General features: G+C 41.1%; 9 non-coding genes across 9 annotated transcripts; 4 read left to right on the forward strand and 5 right to left on the reverse strand.

The window, feature by feature from the left end:
* Positions 1-19: 19 nt before the first annotated feature.
* Positions 20-92, reverse strand: trnak-uuu (transfer RNA lysine (anticodon UUU)). Its single transcript has one exon. It is a non-coding gene; the product is annotated as a tRNA-Lys (tRNA).
* A 167-nt stretch (positions 93-259) lies between these two features.
* Positions 260-331, forward strand: trnaw-cca (transfer RNA tryptophan (anticodon CCA)). The gene has a single exon. It is a non-coding gene; the product is annotated as a tRNA-Trp (tRNA).
* Positions 332-1,495: 1,164 nt separating this feature from the next.
* Positions 1,496-1,568, reverse strand: trnak-cuu (transfer RNA lysine (anticodon CUU)). The gene has a single exon. It is a non-coding gene; the product is annotated as a tRNA-Lys (tRNA).
* A 167-nt stretch (positions 1,569-1,735) lies between these two features.
* trnaw-cca (transfer RNA tryptophan (anticodon CCA)) lies at positions 1,736-1,807 on the forward strand. The gene has a single exon. It is a non-coding gene; the product is annotated as a tRNA-Trp (tRNA).
* Positions 1,808-2,992: 1,185 nt separating this feature from the next.
* On the reverse strand, positions 2,993-3,065 carry trnak-cuu (transfer RNA lysine (anticodon CUU)). Its single transcript has one exon. It is a non-coding gene; the product is annotated as a tRNA-Lys (tRNA).
* A 167-nt stretch (positions 3,066-3,232) lies between these two features.
* trnaw-cca (transfer RNA tryptophan (anticodon CCA)) lies at positions 3,233-3,304 on the forward strand. The gene has a single exon. It is a non-coding gene; the product is annotated as a tRNA-Trp (tRNA).
* Positions 3,305-4,469: 1,165 nt separating this feature from the next.
* trnak-cuu (transfer RNA lysine (anticodon CUU)) lies at positions 4,470-4,542 on the reverse strand. The gene has a single exon. It is a non-coding gene; the product is annotated as a tRNA-Lys (tRNA).
* Positions 4,543-4,709: 167 nt separating this feature from the next.
* On the forward strand, positions 4,710-4,781 carry trnaw-cca (transfer RNA tryptophan (anticodon CCA)). The gene has a single exon. It is a non-coding gene; the product is annotated as a tRNA-Trp (tRNA).
* Positions 4,782-6,203: 1,422 nt separating this feature from the next.
* On the reverse strand, positions 6,204-6,276 carry trnak-uuu (transfer RNA lysine (anticodon UUU)). Its single transcript has one exon. It is a non-coding gene; the product is annotated as a tRNA-Lys (tRNA).
* Positions 6,277-12,413: the final 6,137 nt, after the last annotated feature.

Consider the following 12,413-nt stretch of genomic DNA (forward strand, 5'->3'; position numbering starts at 1 on the left):
AAGGTGAACATTAAAGCAGCGCCCGAACAGGGACTTGAACCCTGGACCCTCAGATTAAAAGTCTGATGCTCTACCGACTGAGCTATTCGGGCTCTGAATTGACTTATTTTCATACACCTAACCTGTCGGGCAGAGGCACGTGCTGACGAGGGGGCATTGTCAGATGGAACATTTCCCCAGAGAACCAGGCCTCCATTCCAAATGATACAGTCAATGAAATCTGAACTAGGCATCCCCTCCAAAGATACAATTTGTCCAAGACCTCGTGGGGCAACGGTAGCGTGTCTGACTCCAGCTCAGAAGGTTGCGTGTTCAAATCACGTCGTGGTCAGTGTTTTTATGTGTGCAATCTCTAACTTCTTTAAACAGCGAAGTCATTGAATCAGCACAAGTACCAATGTGGCTTACAGTACAAATCTCGAACGAAAACAACCAAACCATTGCTGCTTTCGATGACAATTGTCTCTCATAAAAGCCTGGCACATTGCAAATTCCCAGATCAGATGATGCTGTGTGATTGATTGACAGACTTAAATAAGTCTTTGAACACGGATTTTAACTTCTTATGGCTTGGGGGAAGTATTTCGACGTCTGGATGAAAAGCGTGCCCAAAGTTAACTGCCTGTTACTCAGGCCCAGAAGCTAGGATATGCATAGAATTGGTAGATTTGGATAGATCACACTCTAAAGTTTCCAAAACCGTTGAAATGATGTCTGTGAGTATAACAGAACTGATATGGCAGGTGAAAATCTGAGGAAAATCCATCCGGGAAGTGGGATTTTTTTTTGATGTGGGAAGTTTTCAATTGAATGCCTATTGAGTTTCTAATGGGTTAGGACCCAGATTACAGTTCCTATGGCTTCCACTAGATGTCAACAGTCTTTAGACATTGTTTAAGGCTTGTTTTCTGAAAAATGAAGAAGAATGAGACCTTCTGTCAGTGGACTGAGGAAGCATGCAGTGCTGGTTTGCGCACATGACCAAGTGCGCACCCTTCGTTGTTTTTCCTTTCTATTGAATACGCTATTGTCCGGTTGAAATATTATCGAGTATTTAGACAATTGACAACGTGAGGATTAATTATAAAAATCGTTTGACATGTTTCAACAAACTTTACCGGTACTATTCGGACGTATTCGTCTGCGTGTTTTGACCGCCTTTGAGCCAGTGGATTACTGATCACAACGCGCCAACAATACTGAGTTTTTGGGATATAAAGAGGGACTTTATGGAACAAAACAAAAATTATTGTGTAGCTGGGACTCTTGTGACTGCAACCAGATGAAGATCTTCAAAGGTAAGTGATTAATTTGATCGCTATTTCTGACTTTCGTGACTCCTCTAATTGGTTGGAAAATGTTTGTATGCTTTTGGAAGCGGGGCGCTGTCCTCAGATATTCACATGGTGTGCTTTCGCAGTAAAGCCATTTTTAAATCTGACAGAATGCAAGTATTGAAAGACTGTCTACTGAAGGAAGGTGAACATTAAAGCAGCGCCCGAACAGGGACTTGAACCCTGGACCCTCAGATTAAGAGTCTGATGCTCTACCGACTGAGCTATTCGGGCTCTGAATTGATGTATTTTCATACACCTAACCTGTCGGGCAGAGGCACGTGCTGACGAGGGGGCATTGTCAGATGGAACATTTCCCCAGAGAACCAGGCCTCCATTCCAAATGATACAGTCAACGAAATCTGAACTAGGCATCCCCTCCAAAGATACAATTTGTCCAAGACCTCGTGGCGCAACGGTAGCGCGTCTGACTCCAGATCAGAAGGTTGCGTGTTCAAATCACGTCGTGGTCAGGGTTTTTATGTGTGCAATCTCTAACTTCTTTAAACAGCGAAGTCATTGAATCAGCACAAGTACCAATGTGGCTTACAGTACAAATCTCGAACGAAAACAACCAAACCATTGCTGCTTTCGATGACAATTGTCTCTCATAAAAGCTTGGCACATTGCAAATTCCCAGATCAGATGATGCTGTGTGATTGATTGACAGACTTAAATAAGTCTTTGAACACGGATTTTAACTTCTTATGGCTTGGGGGAAGTATTTCGACGTCTGGATGAAAAGCGTGCCCAAAGTTAACTGACTGTTACTCAGCCCCAGAAGCTAGGATATGCATAGAATTGGTAGATTTGGATAGATCACACTCTAAAGTTTCCAAAACCGTTGACATGATGTCTGTGAGTATAACAGAACTGATATGGCAGGTGAAAATCTGAGGAAAATCCATCCGGGAAGTGGTTTTTTTTTTTGATGTGGGAAGTTTTCAATTGAATGCCTATTGAGTTTCTAATGGGTTAGGACCCAGATTGCAGTTCCTATGGCTTCCACTAGATGTCAACAGTCTTTAGACATTGTTTAAGGCTTGTTTTCTGAAAAATGAAGAAGAATGAGACCTTCTGTCAGTGGACTGAGGAAGCATGCAGTGCTGGTTTGCGCACATGACCAAGTGCGCACCCTTCGTTGTTTTTCCTTTCTATTGAATACGCTATTGTCCGGTTGAAATATTATCGAGTATTTAGACAATTGACAACGTGAGGATTAATTATAAAAATCGTTTGACATGTTTCAACAAACTTTACCGGTACTATTCGGACGTATTCGTCTGCGTGTTTTGACCGCCTTTGAGCCAGTGGATTACTGATCACAACGCGCCAACAATACTGAGTTTTTGGGATATAAAGAGGGACTTTATGGAACAAAACAAAAATATATTGTGTAGCTGGGACTCTTGTGACTGCAACCAGATGAAGATCTTCAAAGGTAAGTGATTAATTTGATCGCTATTTCTGACTTTCGTGACTCCTCTAATTGGTTGGAAAATGTTTGTATGCTTTTGGAAGCGGGGCGCTGTCCTCAGATATTCACATGGTGTGCTTTCGCAGTAAAGCCATTTTTAAATCTGACAGAATGCAAGTATTGAAAGACTAATGCAAGTATTGAAAGACTGTCTACTGAAGGAAGGTGAACATTAAAGCAGCGCCCGAACAGGGACTTGAACCCTGGACCCTCAGATTAAGAGTCTGATGCTCTACCGACTGAGCTATTCGGGCTCTGAATTGATGTATTTTCATACACCTAACCTGTCGGGCAGAGGCACGTGCTGACGAGGGGGCATTGTCAGATGGAACATTTCCCCAGAGAACCAGGCCTCCATTCCAAATGATACAGTCAACGAAATCTGAACTAGGCATCCCCTCCAAAGATACAATTTGTCCAAGACCTCGTGGCGCAACGGTAGCGCGTCTGACTCCAGATCAGAAGGTTGCGTGTTCAAATCACGTCGTGGTCAGGGTTTTTATGTGTGCAATCTCTAACTTCTTTAAACAGCGAAGTCATTGAATCAGCACAAGTACCAATGTGGCTTACAGTACAAATCTCGAACGAAAACAACCAAACCATTGCTGCTTTCGATGACAATTGTCTCTCATAAAAGCTTGGCACATTGCAAATTCCCAGATCAGATGATGCTGTGTGATTGATTGACAGACTTAAATAAGTCTTTGAACACGGATTTTAACTTCTTATGGCTTGGGGGAAGTATTTCGACGTCTGGATGAAAAGCGTGCCCAAAGTTAACTGACTGTTACTCAGGCCCAGAAGCTAGGATATGCATAGAATTGGTAGATTTGGATAGATCACACTCTAAAGTTTCCAAAACCGTTGAAATGATGTCTGTGAGTATAACAGAACTGATATGGCAGGTGAAAATCTGAGGAAAATCCATCCGGGAAGTGGGATTTTTTTTTGATGTGGGAAGTTTTCAATTGAATGCCTATTGAGTTTCTAATGGGTTAGGACCCAGATTACAGTTCCTATGGCTTCCACTAGATGTCAACAGTCTTTAGACATTGTTTAAGGCTTGTTTTCTGAAAAATGAAGAAGAATGAGACCTTCTGTCAGTGGACTGAGGAAGCATGCAGTGCTGGTTTGCGCACATGACCAAGTGCGCACCCTTCGTTGTTTTTCCTTTCTATTGAATACGCTATTGTCCGGTTGAAATATTATCGAGTATTTAGACAATTGACAACGTGAGGATTAATTATAAAAATCGTTTGACATGTTTCAACAAACTTTACCGGTACTATTCGGATGTATTCGTCTGCTTGTTTTGACCGCCTTTGAGCCAGTGGATTACTGATCACAACGCGCCAACAATACTGAGTTTTTGGGATATAAAGAGGGACTTTATGGAACAAAACAAAAATATATTGTGTAGCTGGGACTCTTGTGACTGCAACCAGATGAAGATCTTCAAAGGTAAGTGATTAATTTGATCGCTATTTCTGACTTTCGTGACTCCTCTAATTGGTTGGAAAATGTTTGTATGCTTTTGGAAGCGGGGCGCTGTCCTCAGATATTCACATGGTGTGCTTTCGCAGTAAAGCCATTTTTAAATCTGACAGAATGCAAGTATTGAAAGACTGTCTACTGAAGGAAGGTGAACATTAAAGCAGCGCCCGAACAGGGACTTGAACCCTGGACCCTCAGATTAAGAGTCTGATGCTCTACCGACTGAGCTATTCGGGCTCTGAATTGATGTATTTTCATACACCTAACCTGTCGGGCAGAGGCACGTGCTGACGAGGGGGCATTGTCAGATGGAACATTTCCCCAGAGAACCAGGCCTCCATTCCAAATGATACAGTCAACGAAATCTGAACTAGGCATCCCCTCCAAAGATACAATTTGTCCAAGACCTCGTGGCGCAACGGTAGCGCGTCTGACTCCAGATCAGAAGGTTGCGTGTTCAAATCACGTCGTGGTCAGGGTTTTTATGTGTGCAATCTCTAACTTCTTTAAACAGCGAAGTCATTGAATCAGCACAAGTACCAATGTGGCTTACAGTACAAATCTCGAACGAAAACAACCAAACCATTGCTGCTTTCGATGACAATTGTCTCTCATAAAAGCTTGGCACATTGCAAATTCCCAGATCAGATGATGCTGTGTGATTGATTGACAGACTTAAATAAGTCTTTGAACACGGATTTTAACTTCTTATGGCTTGGGGGAAGTATTTCGACGTCTGGATGAAAAGCGTGCCCAAAGTTAACTGACTGTTACTCAGCCCCAGAAGCTAGGATATGCATAGAATTGGTAGATTTGGATAGATCACACTCTAAAGTTTCCAAAACCGTTGAAATGATGTCTGTGAGTATAACAGAACTGATATGGCAGGTGAAAACCTGAGGGAAATCCATCCAGGAAGTGGGATTTTTTTTTGATGTGGGAAGTTTTCAATTGAATACCTATTGAGTTTCTAATGGGTTAGGACCCAGATTGCAGTTCCTATGGCTTCCACTAGATGTCAACAGTCTTTAGACATTGTTTTAGGCTTGTTTTCTGAAAAATGAAGAAGAATGAGACCTTTCTGTCAGTGGACTGAGGAAGCATGCAGTGCTGGTTTGCGCACATGACCAAGTGCGCGCCCTTCGTTGTTTTTCCTTTCTATTGAATACGCTATTGTCCGGTTGAAATATGATCGATTATTTAGACAATTGACAACCTCAGGATTAATTATAAAAATCGTTTGACATGTTTCAACAAACTTTACCGGTACTATTAGGATGTATTCGTCTGCGTGTTTTGACCGCCTTTGAGCCAGTGGATTACTGAACACAACGCGCAAACAAAACTGATTTTTTGGGATATAAAGAGGGACTTTATCGAACAAAACAAACATTTATTGTGTAGCTGGGACTCTTGTGACTGCAACCAGATGAAGATCTTCAAAGGTAAGTGATTAATTTGATCGCTATTTCTGACTTTCGTGACTACTCTACTTGGTTGGAAAATGTTTGTATGCTTTTGGAAGCGGGGCGCTGTCCTCAGATAATCGCATGGTATGCTTTCGCAGTAAGCCATTTTTAAATCTGACAAAGCGGCTGGATTAACAAGAAGCTAATCTTTAAGCCGATGTATAACACTTGTATTTTTGTGAATGTTTATTATGACTATTTCTGTATTTTGAATTTGGCGCTCCGCAATTTCACCGGATGTGGTCTAGGTGGGTTGCTTGCGGAACACCTGCGCCAGAGAGGTTACACCTGGAGATTCAGATTAAAAATCCTAAAGTCTTCAGACTAAGCTGTTTTGGCTCTGGGAGTGTATTGTCCACAGGTGAACATGTCATAGAAAATGCAAGTATCGAAAGACTGCCTGCTGAAGGAAGGTGAACATTAAAGCAACACCCAAACAGGGACTTGAACCCTGGACCCTCAGATTAAAAGTCTGATGCTCTACCGACTGAGCTATCCGGGCTCTGCATTTGTTTATTTTCATACACCTAACCTGCCGGGCAGAGGCACTTGCTGATGAGGGTGCAATGTCAGATGGTACATTTCCCCAGAGAACCAGGCCTCCATTCCAATTGATACAGTCAACGTAATCTGAACTAAGCATCCCCTCCAAAGATGCATTTCATCCAAGACCTCGTGGCGCAATGGCAGCGCGTCTGACTCCAGATCAGAAGGTTGTGTGTTCAAATCACGTCAGGGATTTTATGTGTGCAATCTCTACCTTCCTTACACAGCTAAGTCAATGAATCAGCACAAGTACCAATGTGGCGGCTTACAGTACAAATCTTGAAGGAAAACAACCAAACCAATGCTACTTCAGATGACAATTGACAACCTGAGGATTAATTATAAAAATCGTTTGACATGTTTCAACAAACTTTACCGGTACTGTTAGGATGTATTCGTCTGCGTGTTTTGACCGCCTTTGAGCCAGTGGATTACTGAACACAACACGTAAACAAAACTGAGTTTTTAGGATATAAAGAGGGACTTTATGGAAATAGAATGGAAAAACAACGAAGGGCGCACTTGGTCACGTGCGCAAACCAGCACTGCATGCTTCCTCAGTCCACTGACAGAAAGGTCTCATTCTTCTTCATTTTTCAGAACACAAGCCTGAAACAATGTCTAAAGACTAGTGGAAGCCATAGGAACTGCAGTCCTAACCCATTAGAAACTCAATAGGCATTCAATTGAAAACGTCTTACATTAAAGAAATCCCACTTCCTGGATGGATTTCCCTCAGGTTTTTGCCTGCCATATCAGTTCTGTTATACTCACAGACATTATTTGAACGGTTTTGGAAACTTTAGAGTGTGTTCTATCCAAATCGACCAATTAGATGCATATCCTAGCTTCTGGGCCTGAGTAACAGGCAGTTTACGTTGGGCACGCTTCTCATCCAGACGTCAAATTACTGCCACCAAGACATAAGAAGTTAACAGTAGAAGTGTCGTGTCTTTGGCTATGCCGGATTAAGTGATATGACATGCTAACTTATAAAATGATTTCTCTGTAATTAATATTACCTGATTAAGCTAATCATGTAAATGTAATTAACTAGAAAGTCGGGGCACCACGGAAGAACGTTTATAGAGCTGTTATCTTCCGAATAAACTCTTAAAATACTTAGTAATATTTTACATCGATAGCAGTCAATATTAACCCTTAACTTATTTTCAGTCTCATAATGAAAGTTGTAAATTCTTGGTTATCTTCACGAACCCTGGCTAACAAGTTGAATCAGCAATACAAAATTGGGTTTAATTATTTATTTACTAAATACCTAACTAATCACACAGAATTACAAATACACAGAATACAAACGAATGTCATACAGAAAACGTCCCGGTGGACGGAACCTGGTTACACAAAGGAAAGGGGGTTGGACATGAATGAAAGGGCGGGAAGACTTAGGAACCACAAACAGCAGCTATGCTATCGTAAATACATTATCTTATGCATTCTAAATTACCACCCATTTGGAAAAGGAAAATGCAATAAATATTTACTCTGAGCTGCGCTTCGGTAGATTGGTCGTAGATGCTGGCCGGGTTGGCCAACAGATCTTCCTGTCCTCGGAAGAATGTCTCTGGTGGTAAATTGGATACGTGGTGGTATCTTCGTCTGTTTGTTAGACTGGATCCATCGTCCGTCCTTTCCTAGCCCAAGTCGACAGCGGCAGCTGCTAACTCAACGGCTAGGAAGTATCACTTCTGTAGTGAATAAGCTCAAAGTTCATACCAGTTCATACCATAGCTCACGCCAAGGTTGGCTTAGTTCTGTTCTTGACATGTGTCCTTCTAACTTAGAGGCTGCAGACCTCACGTACTGGAACAACCTGGTTATCTTTTCATCAAAGGCTTATATAGTGGAGAGGGGGAAGGAGGTGTTTCATCGTTTATAACCCCTGTCTCTTCACAGGGTTGGGCCACTGATCAAGCAGGGCACTTTCCTTATGAAAATCCAAATCTCTCATTTGGAAGCTAAAATTACATTTAATCTCCTAACAAACAATTTCAATATCAAACATTTCAATTGCATAACAATTCCATGTTACTCTGATAACTAGAGGGTGTATACTTTCTCAGGTACAGTTTATGTCGTCCTGTCATTAGTCATAATGTCTCAGATAACAATGAACTGACCTCCATACTCATTACGTTATCAAGCATATTTCCAACTGGTTTTATTACCAAAATATGGTTCCTTTCCCCATTTGTTTGATGTTCCCAGACTCTCTATATTTAACAGGACAGCAGTCCTTCAGTAGGGTCAGTAAGAGAGGGGAAGGGAGAAAGGTATTTATGGGGGGGGTCATAAACCTTACCCACAGGCCAATGTCATGACAGAAGTAACAGTAAAATTAACAGCAACAGTAACAGCAACAGCAACATTAACAGTAACATTAACAGCTAAATTAACAGCAACATCAACAGCGACAGCAACATTAACAGCAACATCAACAGCGACAGCAACATTAACAGCGACAGCAACATCAACAGCAACATTAACAGCAACATTAACAGCAGCAGTAACAGCAACATTAACAGCAACAGTAACATTAACAGCAACATAAACAGTAACAGCAACAGCAACAGTAACAGCAACATTAACAATAACATGAACATTAACAGCAACATCAACAGCGACAGCAACATTAACAGCGACAGCAACATCAACAACAACATTAACAGCAACATTAACAGCAGCAGTAACAGCAACATTAACAGCAACAGTAACACTAACATTAACAGTAACATTAATAGCAACATTAACAGCAACATAAACAGTAACAGCAACAGCAACAGTAACATTAACAGCAACAGCAACATTAACAATAACATGAACATTAACAGCAACATTAACAGTAACATTAACAGTAACATTAACAGCAACATAAACAGCGACAGCAAGTAACATTAACAGCAACATTAACAGTAACATTAACAGCAACATAATGTTGATGTTGCTGTCGCTGTTTAACAGCAACAGTAATAGTAACAGTAACAGCCAAACTATTCATAAGTCTGCCTGAAGGTCATTACTTTCTGCTGTGAGCAAACAGTAGCCATTTTGAAGAAAACCAGCTCTTTGGTTTGGCCCCTTCAGTAGACATTGATGATTTAAACCAGGCCTGGAGTGGCTGTCTAACAGAGTAAGGGGAATGGGAGGAGAACATGGGATGGGGAAAGAGAGGATGAACAAGGACAAGGGGGTTATTGGAACCTTAGTGAAATTAAATGAGTAGGTATCGACAGCGTCTATCTTTTCCTCATGTTTACTGAACTCTGCGCCTGGTAGAAACAAGTATGGGTGCCCATAAGGGACAAACTACAGAACAGTGGAGGAGTGAGATATATGGAGAAGGTACATAAGAAACAGGAGTAGGATTGAGAGTTAAAGGAGTGGTAACAGGATTAGGGTTGAAAGTTAAAAGACTAGAACAGGAGAAGGGTTGAGAGTTAAAGGGTAAGGGGTAAAAGAAAAAAGAGGATTATGGGAGAGTGGGAATACTCAGTGTCACTTTATGTTAGAGTTGACATTAATTGTAGCCAAACTGAAACATTACCCTTTGGGGTGAAATTAATTATCTTAATGTTGAAACGGTCCGCCATGATTTCACTCTGTATAGAATAAATAATATCCCTTTAAAAACAAAGCTTGCCTCAGATAGGTCATAGTGACATAGTCAATGGATATACAGTATGGGGACACTTGTACTCTTGTACAAAATGTTTCTGTCTCTATATCCATTCATTCTTCCAAACCGGATTCAGGCTGTGATGGTGGGGATACTATAACAGTACATCACAGACAATGTACATCTGTCCTATTCATTATTATAGTGGTAGGTCATAGTGTGTAGTTGTGGAAATGCAAGAGTAACGTACACTGTGCACACCGTAGCAAAAAAACGTTTCCCAAGGGAAAACGAAGAGACGAGGCAAAGGTTCAGGCAGTCCCTCCCCGTTTCAACCTGAGTTGGTTCCTAGTGAATAATACCCAGTGCATCCCTCTTGCGTTTCCATAGCTACACACTATGACATATTGTAATTGTACATGATAAACGTTCTCAGATATCATTAGTGTATCATAACTGTATCATTGCCGTGACATCACAGTAGATAAAGCCAGTTTCTCCTTGACCAGTTAGTGGAATCTCCTTTCCATGATCACCCTTTTTAGAAACGCATTGTCCTTTATAGGTTTCATCCCAGAGATCACCAAGGACTGCAGTTCAAACACACCTGAAGCAAAGGAGAGAAGAGTTACACACACACACACGCACGCACACACGCTCCTCTCCCTCCATTTACAAGAGGGTCAGTGGGAGGGTCATAAATAACCCGTCAGAGCAGAGGACAAGGTCAGGGGTCATGAGGGAGGAGTCAAAAGGTGTCAGAGGTCAAACCAAGGGTGTGGTGAAAACATCAGCTAGGGGAGCCCATGTAAGGTATTCCCAAACATACCATCTTATGACATCTACATGTCAGTATGCCCAAATAGTCAATGTCTTCCTTTACACACACTGGTCTAGTCTGACTTTCAGGGTAAATATTAATGCTGTGCAGGTCACAGGTCACTCCATCACACAAACACACTCCTCCAAACGTACCTCCTGGTCCAGTGGAAAGACTCAGCAATACACCTTGGCTGTGGAAAGATAGCATTGTGAGAATGTTGATATTTGCATGCAGTAGTGACATTTGGCTGTATTCACTCATCCCTTTATTTTCTATCAAGGCAAATATATATTTTTTATATTTTTTCATTATCAATCGGTATTAGATATGTACTGGTTGACCAACTTGGATAGTTGCATTGGCTGGCACATCATTCCTAAACAAAAGACTACAGAATTATGATCTGGCCTATTATCAGAGATAACATTTACTGGAGCATACGGTGAACTTGTCCTGTTCTGTGGAGTCACAGCCTCAGATGTTTAATGACGATCTTAAAGGAGTAGAGAAATGAAAGGAAACAGCTGTGGTCTGAAGCCGTGTTCCTTTGTATGGTATTGCTGCCACCAAGTGGATAAGATAGGCTATGACATGTCCTATTTTTAAACTTTTTTAAATGTATTTAACCTTTATTTAACTAGGCAAGTCAGTTAAGAACAAATTATTATTTACAATGACGGCCTACCTCGGCCAAACCCGGACAACACTGGGCCAATTGTGCGCCGCCCTATGATTTTGAAGGTCTATTATTTCGTTTTGTGTGGTACCCGACTTATTTCAGATAGAAATGTGAGTTATAGATCTGTGACTCTAAGGCTGCGTTCACACAGGCAGCCCAATTCTGATATTTTTCCCCCACTAATTGGTATTTTGACCAATCACATCAGATCTGTTTTCACATCAGATCTTCTTCAGAGCTGATCTGATTGGTCAAAAGACCAATTAGTGAAAAAAAAGAAAAATAATTACGCTGTCTGTGTAAACATAGCCTCATTGAAAGCAAGTCTTTCAATAGTCCACAGTCTTTCTACAGTCCACATGGCGCCATGTCATTGAAGTGTAAGTTCACTCTCACCCAATTATATAAGTCTATTCTCTCACCACGGAATCATAGCTTTTCAGTCCTTCATATGGCATCATTAATTAATTGTACACTGAGACAGATCAATCAGCATCTGTGGAATACATGACAGCAAGTATACAGGCTGAAGACCTATATTCCTAAACAGCTGACTAACATGCAACTTAGTCCGTTTGTGACTTAAAGTTAACAATTAAAAGATAACTATTGTATTGTGTGGCCCCCCCAAAAAAGACTCAATAATTTAAAGAGAATAGGAAAAACTAAGAAACGGTGCTTAAAACTTCTTAGGGATCAAATCCCTTTAGCGGGATCGATTTGACAACAGCCAGTGAAAGTGCAGGGCGCCAAATTCAAACAACAGAAATCTCATAATTAAAATTCCTCAAACACAAGTATTATACACCATTTTAAAGATAAGATTCTCGTTAATCCAACCACAGTGTCCGATTTTCAAAAAGGCTTTACAGCGAAAGCACACCAAACGATTATGTTAGGTCAGCGCCTAGTCACAAAAAAACATACAGCCATTTTCCAGCCAAAGAGAGGAAA

Source organism: Salmo trutta, chromosome 31 (genome assembly GCF_901001165.1).
Source record: "Salmo trutta chromosome 31, fSalTru1.1, whole genome shotgun sequence".
NCBI lineage: Eukaryota > Metazoa > Chordata > Actinopteri > Salmoniformes > Salmonidae > Salmo > Salmo trutta.